Source organism: Spermophilus citellus (assembly GCF_964194105.1).
Source record: "Spermophilus citellus genome assembly, chromosome: 11".
Classification (NCBI taxonomy): domain Eukaryota; kingdom Metazoa; phylum Chordata; class Mammalia; order Rodentia; family Sciuridae; genus Spermophilus; species Spermophilus citellus.
In genome coordinates, this window is record NC_138192.1 from 54593943 (window position 1) to 54610595 (window position 16653).

The 16653-nt window shown below is 39.7% G+C and overlaps 1 protein-coding gene across 1 annotated transcript in view; it reads left to right on the top strand.

Annotated features, from left to right (window-relative positions):
* Positions 1 to 3221: 3221 nt before the first annotated feature.
* Positions 3222 to 16653, top strand: part of LYPD6 (LY6/PLAUR domain containing 6) — a 134199-nt gene continuing 120767 nt past the window's right edge. The window contains exon 1 of the mRNA XM_081261218.1: positions 3222 to 3331. The gene's annotated coding sequence lies outside the window, so the exon portion shown is untranslated. The remainder of the gene's footprint in view (positions 3332 to 16653) is intronic.

Here is a 16653-nt window from a genome sequence, read left to right on the forward strand (position 1 = left end):
TATTTATTTTTTCTTGCAGGTTGTGATTTTACTTTGTGTATTAAAATTATCAGTCCTGGAATTTTAAATGTTAAAAGTTGCTTTAAAAAAACAATAAATTCCTCCTACCAATAACAGATTATCTACACATAACACATTAGCTTTATCTCCTAAATGTGAAATCAAGTAGAAAGATATTAGATAATTTTTGCAGGAAGAACCAAAATAGAGTTAAGAACAATGAAACAAGTATGTAATGATGATAACTTTCACAACAGAGAAATAATTTTTTTTTGGATCTTGTTCAATAGAAACATGTAAACACATGAAACCCTAATGCTTTGTGGGGGTTTGAAATACTCATTCATTTATTCACCCATGTATTATTTACTATAATATTTTTACAGAGTGCCTACTATGAGCCTGGTACTATGTTCTATATGAGAATACATAGATGAATATCATGGGAGACAAAACTTTCAATAAATAAATCAAAAGATCATAACAATTCAGTAAGAATTATGATTGACATATGTTCAAAGTAAACTCTGCTTCTTTTTGTACATATAATGGTTCTATGACACTTATCTCAGTTTGAATTTTTTTTCTTTGATTTAATGTCTGTCTCAGGGTGCACTCCAGGAGAACAAATACAATGTATGTTTTCATCATTGTGCCTGGCACATAGAAGAAGCTGGATTAACAGTCATTGAATAGATATAGTGCCTGCTATTGAAGTACAGCCCTGAGGAACTGATAATTCCACCCCTGGCAGTTTTGAAGACTTCATTATAATGGTGACATTTGAAGTGAATCTTGAAGCTGAAGTAGGAACTTGCCATTGAGGGGAGGGGAGAGTTGAGGGGGAAGAGAAGACAACATTCCAGCACTGGGAGGTCTTAGACACAGACTGTGAAGGTCCACTTCCCTGGCAAAAGTTGCCTATGAGGATAGGGGCAGGATGAGGCCCACAGGGAAGGCTGAACTCAGACCAGGAAGTAAAGGCCTTCAGTTTCAACTTCATTATTTGGGGGACTGACAGATTTTAATGATGTGATCACATTAGCAATTCTCAAATAGAGATGGCAGTATGGAGAGAAGAATGTAGCTGTTGCTACAGCTCTGATAACACAGGATAAGGCAACAGAGATGTTGAGGGTTAGACCTGAAAGCTATTCCAGAAGATAGAATTAGTGATTAATAAGATATGAAGGGTGAAGTAGAAGGAAGACTTAACACCTTAGCTTTACTGATGATGCCTGAGGAATACTCTATGGTAGTTAACATTGTTTATGATATTACATGTTCTTTAGAAAATTCAACAAAATATAAAGAAGAAAACAGGATGCTATTTATTATCCCAACACACAGAGTAACCACTGTTGATATTTTATATGCACATCATTCTATCTTTTTAAAATACATTTTTGGAGAGAGAGAGTGAGGGAGAGAGAGGAGAGAGAGAGAGAGAGAGAGAGAGAGAGAGAGAGAGAGAGAAGAAAGAGTCTAAGGATTCCATTTCTACCCAGCACTATGGTCTTATGAACTGCCTTAATATGCTGAACTTCATTTTGAATTCAAATATTAAGTTTTAACTAAACTATGCACGAAATCATTCTTTTTAAAAAAAATCAAATGAAGTAGGTTCGTGGTGGAGAACTGAAGAAGGCAATTTCTTCCCTGGAAAGGAAGCTAAATGAGTGGCAGCCATGACACCCTGGACATGCCCTCATTAGTAACAGATACTAACCTGCAGAGGTTATCTACCCAGATACTGGGGGGGACACAGCCAGGGTCAGTTTGATTAATTCATATTTAATCTATTAAAAGTGCCGAGCCTTGTAGGAAGACAAACACTGGAGCATCTCCATCTTGTTTGTCCAAAGGTCTAAAGGAGTGCTAATTATTTTTGTTCACTTGAACCCTGAGCTTGTGTAAATTTGTGCGCATAAACTAATTGGGAGGAAGGTTAAGGAGCTGTTGATTCAAAATACCTTATCCTAACCCCTTCCAAATAAAAGGATGCTTGGGAGGGGGGGGGGAAATAAAGGATGTTTTGATGTTGAAATAGATTATAATAGATTGAAGAGGAGAGGCAGGGAGATTCAAAGAGGCCCGGAGAAGAGGGGTGGGGGTTGGGGGGAGACCTCTAAGACCCATGTAGCCATTGTGGCGGGCATAGCTAAGGTAGCCTAGCAAGGCAGTTTCCAGGCTAAGGGTTGTGGGGCGGCTAGTCCCGAGCTCCCCCGTGGAGTCCTTCCTTCAGATTTCCTGGGAGACCCTCCCTTGTCACCCCAGCTCCCCATCAGCTTCTGGCTTAGCTCAGATGGACGAAGACAGAGATGAATTCTGCTTGCACTTCAAGGCTCCCAACTGAAAACTCCAAGAGCATCAAACATGATTTACAAGGAAGAGAAAAATCAGTATCCTGAGAAGGGTGGGCTGGGTTGGGGGCGTTACTTGGGAAAAGGGTTTGGCAGAACGCAGGAGAATTATTCCCTGGGCGATTCCCACCAAAAACCATAATTACATTCCCATTTCCAAACAAACATCTGCCTCCCCATCCCTGTATCCACTGTCCCTCAGTCTGGGTCCTCAATTGTAAATGTCAAGCAGCTTCTGCACGCCCTGGCGTTTGGAACTCCACTTGCTCTTCAGTTCCAGCTCAAGTTCAGCGGGTGTCTCGAAGGGGAAGGGTAGAGCGTGAGATTTGGCTTGGTCCCTTCGGTTTTACCTGGCAGCTGCTGGGCAGGATGAGTTGGGCTGCTCAGGGAGAGGCACCGGGGAGCGGGTGTCGCGCACAGGAAGGAATCTGCAACCTGAGCAAACACTGCTTGCTCTGGACGCTCACTGTGAACAGGCTTCCCGGGCAGGTCCCAAATCCCCCACCTTTTCCGTTCACCCAGTCTGCCAGAGAGCGGCGCCGGGGCGCCCCACCTGCGCGGGGCGGACGTCTCCTGCTGGCGGGGAGTTTACAGACTTGGCGTTTAGTCTGACTCTCTCGGAGTTGGGTCGCGCGCGCCAGACCAATGAGCGCGCACCGCGGAGGGCTCGGCTCCTCCTGCGCGCACTGATTGGCTCCCACGACCCGAGAGGCCGGGCTGGCCGGCCGCAGCAGCGGGCGCCCGCGAGTGCGGGGCGCGAGTGGGAGTGGCGCGCGCGCCCCCCGTCGGCCCCCGCCCCCTGTCCCTCCCCGCCGCGATCTCTCCTCCCTCCCTCGCTCCCTCCCTGCGCTCCCGGGCTCCGGCCGCGCGCTGGCGGGGCTCCGCATTGCACACTCTGGGGGCGCCGCAGTGTTCGTGGGATGGGGCAGCTGGCTGCCGCTGGCGCCCGGAATCCGCGCGCAGCCCGGGTGAGTAGAGACGGGCTTCCCCGAGGAGCACAAAAGGAGACGCGTTTGGTGGTAGCGGGCCCCCAGCTGATGCCTGGCCTGGGCCAAGCCTGAGAGTGGGCTGAGTCGCTGGAACTACCTAGCGCTAGGACAGCCTTCACCCCCGCCCCAAGGCCAGCGGAGCTGTGGTGACGGCCTCTACACCCAGCTTTCATGCTTTCCTTCAGAGTGGGCAGAAAGCGCTGCGCGTGTGTCTAGAGGGGCGTGTGTGTGCCTGTGTTTTGTGCTGGAGCGCGGTGGGGTGGGATGGAAACGTCAGGAGCTGCCAAGTTCAAGGCTGGAGGAATCTTCTCCAGGAGTAATTCAGTACCTTCTCAGGGCCAAGCGTGCATTCACCAGGAACTCCAGAGAGTTCCCGGTCAGCTAGCGGAGTGGCAGCACCCCACATGTTGCTGCGGGGGTGGTGTTAGTGGGTTGGAGAGAAGCCGGCTGCTAGGAGGTGCACTGTGCTGGGCCACCTCCCAGTTGCTGTGAAAGGGTGCTAGGCCCTTGGACAACCCACTCCTAGGATCCTGGGCGGAGACTGTCCACCTAGAGTAGGGACTTCCTCTGGGCTTCACTTGGTGACCGTTTTTCTCTTTGGTAACAGCAGTTCGGTTGATTCATATTTGACCAAGCCATCAATTTCAACATAAAACTCTATTTTCCATCTAACTCATTCTGACCCCCCACTGCAGTCTCACCACTTCTGCCAGCAACCCCTCCAGACCCTTAACCCCCATGGAACCTACTATTTACTGTGTGATTCAAACTTGATATTTGGACATGATTGTGTCTTGCGTGGTCCCAGGTATCTTTAAGTGTCACAATCACTTGCCATCCTAATGTACTCCGGAGACTTGTTTTAATTTCGGAGCATTGGGGAGGTGGAAATAGATCTTTGATAGCGACTTGTTGGTGGAACAGCATTGACCTCCCAGAGCACATGACAAAAACAATGTTAAGCTTCTCCCTTCGGTAACCTACCCAAGGTGTGACCTCCAAAATTCAATTTTCTTTGTGGGAGGCAAGGGAGTTTAGATTCTCTAGGGGGAAGCTTATTTCTTGTTAAATTGACTTGCGGTGACATACACTCTGTTCTGCTCTGCTCTGGCCAGCCATTGCAGATGCCATGGTATTATTAGAGCAATTCCCTTAAAGCCATTACATTTTCTTTCCAGTGAAAGGAACTCCAAGTAGCTGTTTAAAATTTCACATCTGCACCTTATTTCTCTGGAAGACATGAATGGTTACTGTATATGTGCTCACGTGTACCAAGTTTGCAAAAGATATTTGTGCAATCGTCCATGAAATGGCTTAATGCACATTTATGTTAAACCCATTTAAATGTAAAACATCTATCTGTTTTCAATTTTAGTTTCCACCTCAACCAAAGCCACCAGAATGAAACAAGACTTAAAAGAGGCTTCCTTGTTGAAACAGAGGTTTACTGCACTCTAGTCTTGAGAGCAAACAGTAGGCTTTTTGAGCTCATAGATACGTAAAACATGCTGAAAATTGAACATTGGTTTCTTGGGTTAAAAATATCAGAAATGCTTCCAGACCAAAAAAGGTAGACACAGTTCATGGGGCTATTTTTTGAATTTGTCGATTGTCTTTGTAAGGTGAATGTTTATAGCAGAGAATGTATAAATTGGACTGATTCTAGGCAAGTAATGCCAAGTAAAACACCATACCATGTATTGTATTATACTGTACAGTTTACAATCACCCCAGTTTTACAGATGGAACAACTGAGGTTCTCAGAGGTTGAGTTTTCCAAGGTGAATGGCAGAGTTCAAATCCAAGTTGCCCCTAAATCCTTCCCTCCCTTCTTCCTTATTCCCTCTCCCCTTCCCTACTTTTCTTCCTTCATGCTGGGTGACATCTTTGATGTTTGCCTACTTCTAATTCTGCATCTCATTTTACTATTCAATCCACAGCTTCAGGGACCATAATGTACCACCATTGAAAGGCTCTGCTGTCTGCTAAATATCACTTAGCTCCCACCAAGGTGTGGGCTAATAAAGATTTAAAGAGAGAGCTAATAATGATTTTAAGGAACCACCCTTTTCATTTTATTATTTTTAGTAGTAAGTTGTTAAAGATACAAATCATCATAACTCTGAAGAAGGATGTCCTAGTGGTAGTGTTTCAAGAAAATCAAGTGACCAATAGCGGCAAGAATTTTCCAGAAATATGTAAATTTTCTACTTTGTAAGCAGAAATTCCTCATAAATTCTGTAGACAATTGACAATGAAGTCTTAAATGATTATTTCATTAGTGCTATTTTTATTTGAAAAAGAATTGACAAAACAGATGACTTAAACCTCTAAAGAAAAAGTCCTGAAATCCTTATTAACTAGTGTACAAATGTAGGAGAAGACATTGGTTAAAGATAAATCATATTTTCACTTGCATAGGTAGCAATAAGAAACTTAGAGATGTCTGCCTATCTGATTATTTATAAAAGCCCAGAAATTGCGAATCTTTTCTTGGAAAATTATTGCTCACATTATTTATTTGTGGCATTGCATAATATTTATTAAGATGAATGGTGTTAATTTTGTTTGCATTAATGTGGGTAGGTGTTGAATTTACTAGTAATATCTTGGTTAAATATTTGGGCTTTGGTTTCAAGTTATGGCTTAAAACATGCTATGGAACTTCAGAAAATGAACCTCTGTGTTTCAGTTTTTTATGTTTAGCACATGAATAATGCACCTACCTTATGCAATTGTTAATTTACTTATGCAACAAATATTTAGTGATTTCCTAGTTTGTACTGCTCTGTTCTATATGCCGGGGATACACGAGTTTACAAGTCTACCACTCGAGATCTGATGACATAATGCATGCTTAGCATGGGACATGACATCTTATAAGTGGACCATGATTTTTATTTGTTGATATCACACATTCATTCATGAAGTGTTCACTGAGTACATAACAGATATAACACAGATTGGAGCATATAGTGATGAATGATATACATTTCAATTTAATTTAGCTCAGTGTTCTAATGGATAGAGAGGACTCCAAAGAAAGACATCAAGTGTATAATCATTCCCTAAAAGGGAATTCAGTGCTGACACTTGGAGCAGGGAAGAGGGCTGGAAAGAAATACTTAAAAAGCCGAATTGCTCATTAGAAAGTGGGAATATATAAATTCTCTTATGGGAAACCACCTATGATAAGAAAAATGAAGGCCTTGTACTCAAGTTCTTTAAAACATTAAATAGGGGGAAAAATTCAGGAATGAAAAATATTTGAAGGGTTATGTTACTAAATTGAGTCCATAAAGGGTGATAGATCCTGTGCACACTAGACATGAAGTAGCCAAAGATGAATCTTTACAATATATTTCTAAAACAATAGTGAAAGACAAATACTGGGAAATCAGGATTGTGGAAGCAGTTGGCTTTCATCACACCTAACATACACTCAGAGATAAGACGTGATAAAATAGAGTATAAATGAATCCTTTGCTTCTATTTTTGCTGAGTAATATTCCTGTAGTAAGGCTTTCTCAAGCAGTACACACACTGGAGATAATATATCAAGAAGTGCTTAGGGTACTCCAGACCTAATCAGCACACTAGATACAAATAAATCACCAAGACTGTATGGCCTTTGTCCAAGTATGTTGAGGAAGCTTGGTGTGTGACAGTTTGGGGGGGCATTTATGGAACATTGGCTGGTGTCCCTATGGGGTGCCTGTCAACGAAAGGGTTTCAGGAAAGACCCTGGGACCATCGAACCAGATCCACATGATTGGGAGATTAGTATTCAGAGCAAATGAATAGTAACAAATAATGATTTATATTAGAGAAAGGAAGAATAATGTATTAGAGCTAATGGAGGAACATGCATTTGTTGTTAAGTGTTGTAGAACATGCAATTTTTTAATCTTTCAGGAAGCCTAATGAAGTAACTGAGTCCCAGTTCCCCCTGTATTCACAGTCTTTTGTTATGAATGGGAAGCTGGCCAAGGAACCAAAGTGTAGATCAATAGGTGCTTCTGAGTGGACAAATAGGCTCTTCCAGGAGGTAGTTTGGAGATCATCTTATTTAACACTTGTACAAATGTTTATAGATAATAGGTGTTATGGGGAGCTGCCTCAGAAACACTCTAAATCTGAATTCAAACAAAAGAGAGCTTTATTTACCTGGCCAGGGGCTGTCTCCCCCTGTAGAGACTGATGCTCTGTGGGAGAACAGCCCTTTCCTAGCCTGTGTCTTGACAACATCAACTCAGGGACTTTTCTCAGCATCATGCAAGCAAGCAAGTTACAGAGGCTAAAAAAAGCAGTTAGCTTAATTACGTCTAGGTCCGAACAAGTGTTAGACAGCCATATCCTGAGTTTCAGCTGAGCAGGGAAGATAATCTATTTGAAAGTCATGTAGACCCATATATGTACTCAGACCCGGGATGTAGCTCACTAGGACCACCACTATATCCTGAGTTGGGTACATTCTGTGGGATACAAAGTACAGAAAAACAATTTTTAAAAAGAAGACAGCTTTCGTTTCTCTTTCTCAGAAATGGGTCATGCAGTTCCCTCTTCACAGGAGCAGTAGCAGAAAAACTGGGATAGAGTCTAAAACAGTAAGATGGAGTCCCTACGGCCACACTCGTATAGCCACAGTGACTCTGTTCCTGCTGTCCTAGTACTAGGGACTTATTTGATGCTTGCAGTTATCTCATTTACTTATCATTTTACTACTGATCAAGCTATACAATTGTTCACAACTATATTTGATTTAACCTTGTCTATATCTATATTGACCTATCAGCCTATATTTATCTATAACTATATTGGCCTACTGACTTATCACCTTTCACTGTTCCATAGCCTATGTCTCACAGTTACATGATTTTATTACTATTACTTAGGATCATTCCTCACGAACTTATCTATGAACTTATGTCTTACTGTTGCTTATCCTTGTTATCTTACCTTATTCCTATAATCTATAACCTATGTATGACTTATTGATTATATCGACCCGTTCACACAACAATAGGCAGCTCTTATGGTAAGTAAAAACCAAGCTGCTAATGTTGAACTATGGGAATAACTTGAAAGACCACTTAAATGGAAAGAAAAATAATAGAAGATTAAAGTCAAAGTGGAAGATTGAAGATAAGTGGACTTGGAAAAAGCAATCCCCAAGCACACTTTCAGGAGATGGTTTAAAATTCTATTCCCATCAGTGGCTAACATAACTGGCTAGTATTTCAGTTCTTTAAAAAAAATTGTCAATGTTAAGAGTAGGATATACAACTCTGTATTTGTGTGATACATAAAAATATATAGTTAAGTCTATATAAATCCACTGTTTCTGTTCATCTGTCTATATGGAGAGAAATACATCAAGATACTAACAGTGAATATCTCTGGCTATTATGTATTGCAAGTGATTTTTGTTGTCTTTTTTTTTACTTCAGTATTATCCAGATTTTCTAATACATTGCATATGTATTGCTTTTATGATAAAAATGTTATGAAATATAGGTTTATTATTCTAACTCAAGATGTAGTGTGATCTTACCATAAAGAAAAGCTTATTTGATGATGATCATTTCTGTCTCCTGAAAATCTGTAGTTAAAATTTTTGCCTGTTATTTTCCCCCTTGAATTTTCTTTCTCTAGAAGGCAGTATATTGAAGTGTTTTTTTAAAGAAACATTTGGAATTATGGAAAAGTATGAACACCATTGCTTTTGTAGATAGTGAGAACTGGGAAATCTAAAGGTATTCCATTTTTTTTGCCATAACTGTTAGGCTGTGAAGAACAGAGTTAAGGAAGCATTGCTGATTCCCATCTAGAGCTGAGGCGTCTTGAGGACAAGGCACTGTCAATAGTACCTTGGTGCCTGTACCTTGGTGCCTAGTACAGAGAAGTCTATCAGTAAACACTGTTGAATTTTCTGAATTAAATGAAAGGAATGAAAACTCTCATAGATGCACAAATATTCGGAATAAGAAGAGTGCTTCTGGCTCATTGTACCCTCTGAGGTCCTAAGATTCAGTCATCTTAGTTTATCCTTGTTCCTGTAGGTCATCCTGAAATTCCTGTGTCATATAATCCTGGGCCATGAAAGTGGCTTATGGTGGTCATCTAGGATCTACCAGCTTATTCCCAACTTTTGTTCCAGTTCCCATCACTTGCATCCCTCTCTTATACTTCATTTTGTTTCTGTGTTTTGATGCTATTTTTTTCTTGACTCTGCATTTTACCTCTGAGTCTTTGGCTTTGGTTCATCTTTTTTCCCTCACTGTGGATGATCCCAGTTAGCTTTGGTGAACTGGAGTCTTTGCAAGGGATTATTTTATATCCAAAACTATTAAAAATTAATAATTAAACATTTCTACAATCTGAATATTGGTACCCTCCCATTCATATGTTAGAACTTAATGCCTAATGTGATAGTGTAGAGAGATGTGACCTTTGGGGCACAGCCCTCATGAGTGGAGTTAGTGCCCTTATAAAGGAGGTTGAAGGAAGCTTCATGTCCTCTCTGCCATTTGAGGATGAAGCAACAAGGCCCCATCTAAGAGGCAGAGAGTAAGAGCCCCCACCAGACACAAATCTGTTGGCACCGTGTTCTTGGACTTCCTGGCCTCCAAAACTGTAAGCAATAAATTTCTGTTGTTTGTGAATGACCCAGTCTAAAGTATTTTGTAGGGTAGCCTGAACAGATTAAGACAGATATTAACACTTGATCCCCACAAGGGATCTAGGATCCTTGTATATTTTTTAGTAACACCAAATTGATAAGGTATTGTGATCAAAATATTCAATTATTTACCTGGTCTTACTGGAAATTATCTTAGCAGAAGAACAAAATACTTATCTTGTTCTTATATAATATCTGGTGTATATGCTATATCATTAAACTCTTGTGTCATTTCTCCAGAAAGGCAGACATGGAGGAATCAGATAAGAGCACTCCAATGATCAAGTTAGTGTCAAGGTTGTGAGTGAGGACCTGGGGGAAGTAGTTGTTATCTGATGACAGAATGTAAAGACAAGAACTCTAGCTTGGAAACGCAAAGGCTGAAGGGACGGGATCCTACTACCTAGAAAGGATCTCCTTAAGTTCAATTAACCTGATTCTAAGACTACATTGGACCATCCCCAAAGGCTAACTAAACCAAAAGGTTATGGGGCAGTTGTTCTTCTTGGAGAGAGGCCTTGAATGGTTCACATAGCACAGTTCAGGAGTGAGGAATAGATCCACACTGGACAGAGGTGGGGGCATCTAGCTTAGAAGACTCATGCCAGCAGGTGCCAAAGTATCTTATAACAACTTCATAGGTAAAGCTTCCAGGGCTCACCCAAGGGAGTTGCCCAGTTTCGAGAATCATTCCTCAGAGAAGCACCAAACATGGTGTCCCATCAGGTAATTTTAGTTTTTCTCTTAGTCTGCCAATTAGGGGTCATAGTAGTAACTGGTTTCTAGGACATTTAATCTCCATCACGTTGACATTTTACCCTTTTCAGGTTGCTACAACAAAAGAGTTAGACAGATACCAGAAGTCAAATTCTAATGTACACAATTACAAATAGAGTGAATTTGGGCTGTTTATCATGGAAATTAAAAAAAACAACAATAACTAGAACTAGAATAAAATTATTGTTATTTGAAAACAAGGGATATTAGTTAGAAAGTGCTTAGCTCAGGGACTATGTAATTTCACCATCTTGTGTCCTGCAGTCCCACCTGCTCATCCTGGCTTTCTTTTGCTAAGAGGACGCAGAGTGAAATTTAAGAGCTTGAAAAAAGTTTAGTTGTATGTATGGATAATTACAGCGTGGTGGGTTGTTAGGAAAAATGGATATTGGGTGTAAAATCTTTATCTTTGATAGAACTTTTAGAAGCTATGGATGTAAGAATTCTTTTTTGGTACTGGGGAATGAACCCAGGGATGCTTAACCACTGAGCCACATCCCTGGCCCTTTTATCTTTTTATTTTGAGACAAGGTCTCACTAGTTTGCTTAGGGCCTTGCTAAATTGTTGAGACTGGCTTTGAACTTAAGAACCTCCTGCCTCAGCCTCCTGAGCTGCTGGGATTACAGATGTGCACCAGCATACCTGTCAAGAATTCTTATATCTAAGACTGTTCAACTATTTCTGCCCCCCTGCTTTGAAGTCATGATTGCTACTTATCAAAAGAAGTATCTTTAATTATTCCAAATTATTGAATAACAATGCAATTAATGTGTTTGAGTAGTGAGTTTGAGGTGAATATTTTAAAAAATATACTGGATATTTTAATGCCCTGAAAAAGCAAGAGAAATGAAGACTGCATTTTTCTCATTTCATTTTTTTGTCTTTTTCTGTAGCAAATAATATAATAAATTAGCAAGTGTGCACATTATTTAGATTTCCACCCTAGTCGTTTAGAAATACTTGTTCCTTTATGCCATTGAAGCAATTTAGGCAATATATATACTTATTTACACTTATAATCATAGCATTTATTTTCCTCCACTTTTAATTTGCATGGCTTTTCATCTATAGCATTCTACCTGCTTATGGGAGATTGTGTTAATTTTCCATGGCAGGTAGGCAGTAAAGGTGAGGGGGTCTAGGCTCTCCTCTGTTGTAATTCTGACTCTACCAATTGCAACCTGTGTGATCTTGGGCAAGTTATTCAGTTTCCTCCAGTTTAAGTGGTCGGCTGACCTTTAGCCAGTTGCTTACCCACTGGTTGGGCATCATTTGCCTCTACTATAAAATCAAGGGGCTGCACTAATTAAACTTTCAATCCCCAGATGAGTAGGAACCAACATATATTTTTTGACATTTAAAATTGCCATTACTGCTGATCTAATAAAATGGTTTTGATTAACTGAAAGTGTAGCATAATTTGGATATATAGACCAAACAAAGTTAAACATACAAGAATTCTTGGCTTCTAAGGAGCATAAGATCTGTACTGAATAATTTTAAAGATCTAGCATTTCCCTGGAATTTGTTCTTTTCTCATTATATTGAGACATTCACTGTTCTTTGACTTGATTATTCATGTGGAATTTACTTAATTTCTTAGAATTTTTCTATCTTGGAGAGAAAAAAAAATCTACTTTCAAGTGTTCTAAAAATGTTGCAACTTAAAAATACTGACTTTAATAGAAGTAATATTTTGCATTTATGTAGTAGCTTTCCAAAGAAGATCAAAGGAATGGTATTAGAAATACATGGGTTTTCTTTTATGTATAACTTCATAGAAAATTTTTCTTTTATCAAATTCTTTTAATTCAGATTCCCAGTCACCCAACTGAGTGAGTTCACAGAAACTTCTGCAGCAGTCCTGACTCTCTCACAATCAGCTGTGTCCTCAGTCAGTAGTGGCCTTCCATCCATTATTTCCCAAGTTACAAACCTTTTTGTCCTTCAAGGCATCATTCAATGCAATCTCCTCAAAGAAGACTTTTCTTTTCTCCCAATTTCCCCATCAGAGTAAATTTTACTCTTTTACTTATACATGCATTTTGTACTGACATATTCTTTTTATACATTCTTGCTTCTTATTTATATAATGACTTATTTCTCTGGGATGTTTGGCATGAGCTTGTTATTTTACACAGTGTGAACTCTCAATAAATACATTGCATAGCATGACAGTGTTCATAGAGAAAGGCTTTAAAGATCCAGGGGCAATCACAAAGGACTGGTTTAGATGGAAAGGGTAGGTTTTGTACTATGTGACCATTGACACCTAATTTTGGTCTCTGGATATCTTTGAAGAATAAATAAACACCACAAGTTGTGAAGGTCCTTCTTGGGACCTTCTCTGCTTTTGTGTCCTAGGAATTCCTCCTAGGTATGGAGGGTGGTATGAAGCAGATACTAAGTCCTGAGTGGCCAATGACATAGACATCTTCACAGGTAGAAATAAAAATCTGGAAGCCTCACATCTTTATACTAAGCAGGACAGTGCTTCTCTAAGTGATAGGCAATTTCTATTAAAAGTTCAAGGAAGAAAATAATCATTCCCCTTCCCATCATTTAGACTTAATTATTCCTGTGTCATTTCTTTACAACTTTCTTACTGCTGTACTTTCCCTAGGTCACATGATGGCTGCTGAGTTATGCATATAGAATGTATTAAGTGTGTTGGATCCTTATTTTAATAGAATAAAATAGAGGGAAATATATTAAACTTGCTATATATAGATAAAGATGCACATGGTCCTTCTATGCTATTGCAAAACTTTTCATGAACCATCTCCCATATGGCTTCCTATTCATAGACGGGAAAAATGCCCAAAGGGCTGGTACTTATAAACAGAGGACCAGACTAGGTTAGATTTGTTTAATCTCTAATGACCGATGTTCTTCCTGTTCATTGCCATGGGTTGGAATCCCATCCAACTGACTCAGAGTGTTGTTTCAGGGAGCACTAGGTGAGATGTGGTTAGATGGCTATCAACTCCACCGAGTTCTGAGGAATGATACAAGGTTCAACTCCTCCTATTGCCAGTGTTGTTATTTTATCATTATTGTTGTTGTTGTTGTTATGATTTTGGTATAAGTAAACCAGGCAAATGAAAACCAACATAGTATGACAGATTATAGCACAAAGGCTATTCAGAGGCTCAAATTTTAAGTGAAGTGCATTGCATTTAATAGGATGGAATGACATTTTAAAGAAATGTACTGTCTGTAATGGTACTTTCTTCTTAATTTGGGAGTGACATAGGAGAGACCCTAGCTAGAAGGGGCAGTTTTCAGCTAGGCCATGTAAATGAAAGGAATGTATCGTGCTAGAACATCTACAAGACATTGCAGGCAAGCATGCAAACTTATTTTCTCTAACTCCTGGGCAGTGCAGACATTTTCTTGTGGACTTGAGAACATGGAAAAATGGAAGGGGAAAGAGTGTGGAGAAGAAGGAGCACAGCCACGTCAATGTTTATAGTGACACAATTCACAATAGCTAAACTATGGAACCAACCTAGATTCCCTTCAGTGGATGAATGGATAAAAAAAAATGTGGCATATATACACAATGGAATTTTACTCAGCATTAAAAGAGAACAAAATCATGGCATTTGCAGGTAAACAGATAGCGTTGGAGAAGATAATGCTAAGTGAAGTTAGCCAATCCCCAAAAAGCAAATGCCGGATGGATGTTTTCTCTGATATAAGGAGGTTGACTCATATTGGGATAGGGAGGGGGAGCATGGGAGGAAGAGATGAATTCCAGATAGGGCAGAGGGGTGAGAGGGAATGGGAGGGGGCAGGGGATTAGCAAAGATGGTGGAATGTGATAAACATCATTATCCAAAGTACATATATGAAGACAAGAATTGGTGTCAATTGTATTTTATATACAACCAGAGAATGAAAAAATTGTGCTGTATATGTGTAATAAGAATTGTAATGCATTCCACTATCATTTATTTTTTTTAAAAATCAATAATAAAAAAAAAGCCTCACTGCAGATGAGTAGCAGAAAGGCACCATGTGTAAGGGGCAAGGAGCCAGTGGCCCTGCCTGGTGGCACTGATAAAAAAATAGAAAATAAAAAATAAATAAATAAATAAAAAGAAGGAGCTGAAGGACTTAGAATAGGGAAGGCATCATCTACTTTATAATCAATTTAAGAAAACTTCCTCCTCTTGACTGATTCCACTCCTATCAAGGGAATCCAGTTCCTGCTACTTCCACATTAAAGCCATTCTCCTGGCAAGTCATTGTCTCAACTCCAGTGGAGGAGATTAGTGTCAAGTCTTCCCGGAGGAAAGAGCATGCTCATTAATAAATGAATTCAAGCTGAATAATATACGGATTAAGTAAGCAAGAAAAAGTTGAGGGAATGTGAGTCCAAGCAAAAGCACTGAGACGGAGACACAGAGAAAACAACTTCTACCTGGTGAGATGTGGGGGGAAAGGAAAGATTCTGGTATTTTTGCTTATTTCTCACTTTTATCTAAACTCATATAACCCTATTTGCCAATTAGTTGTAGAATTTTTGGCTAAGCCAGTTAATTTCTTTGAACTTCATTTTTCTCATTTGCAAAATGACTGTACAAGTTCAGCACTGCCTGAGAGGATTTGAAGGAGAGATCCAGTTGCTGGTGCCAGGGAGGGGAAATGTACAATGGTAGGTATGGAGTTTCTGTTTGGGGTGGTAAAAATGTTCCAAAATTAGATTGTGGTACTTCTCTGTGAGTATACTAAAAACCATTGAATTGTATACTTTAAAAGTGTGATTTTTTATTGAGTGTGAATTATCTTTCAACAAATCTCATTTAAAACAAACAAACAAAAAGATAAGTATGCTTGGGAAGCAATGGGTTAAATAGTGTTTGCATTTTTTAAACTGCAGGACTTTCCAGAACTTTTAGTAAATTAATGTCCACTCCATATGTCTGAAAGAAATATAATTAGTGAATTCCAAACCTATCCTACACTGATGCTCATTATGAGGGCTCGACATAACACCCTGGACTTGCTGATGTCTGAGGTCCTTCTGCTTTTAATATTTTTTTAGATGTTGATGGACCTTTATTTTATTCATTTTTTTATATGTGGTGCTGAGAATCAAATCCAGTGCCTCACACATGCTAGGCAAGCACTCTACCACTGAGCCACAACCTCAGCCCCTTGGTCCTTCTGGTTTTAAAGTCCATGAATCTACAATTACAGAGTTTGTCCCTCTTTCTGTATTTTTTCCTAACTAGCTTCTTAGCCTCTTACTTAGAAGAGTTTGTGTTGTGTGTAAACCTTTTGATCAAAAATGTACTGTCGGAAAACCCCTACTTCTATTTTAAGAGAAATGTAGGATGACAGTGCAAAGCTTCAAACTATGTATTTCCTGTATACTTTTACATTTTAGACTAGATTAAGTCATGGGCAGTCAAAATACAAGTAATGAATTTCCCAAGTGCAGGTGTGCACACACATGTACACACATGCACATACACAAATATCCTAAACTAAAATACTGAAATATTTATATTAATAGAGGAGATAATATTCTAGAAAATAACAATTTATAAAAGATGCAAATTTTAATCTGACAGAGGCTTTTCTGAGGAAAGTAGTGCAATTAATCACAGAGCTGCAACCTAAAGATGAATACTGAATATATACAAATGTGTGTCACACCAATGCAAATCTTAGACATTTCATTTGACTTGTTCTAGATCCACCCATGCCTTGGTGAGCAGCAGGTGAAAGCTGGGGTGTTTTGCAGGTATGGATGGGAGAAGGGAGGCAGATATGGATGTCTAAGGCAGAGTGGGGCTAGTTCTAGATGGTGCCTCCATCAACTGAAAT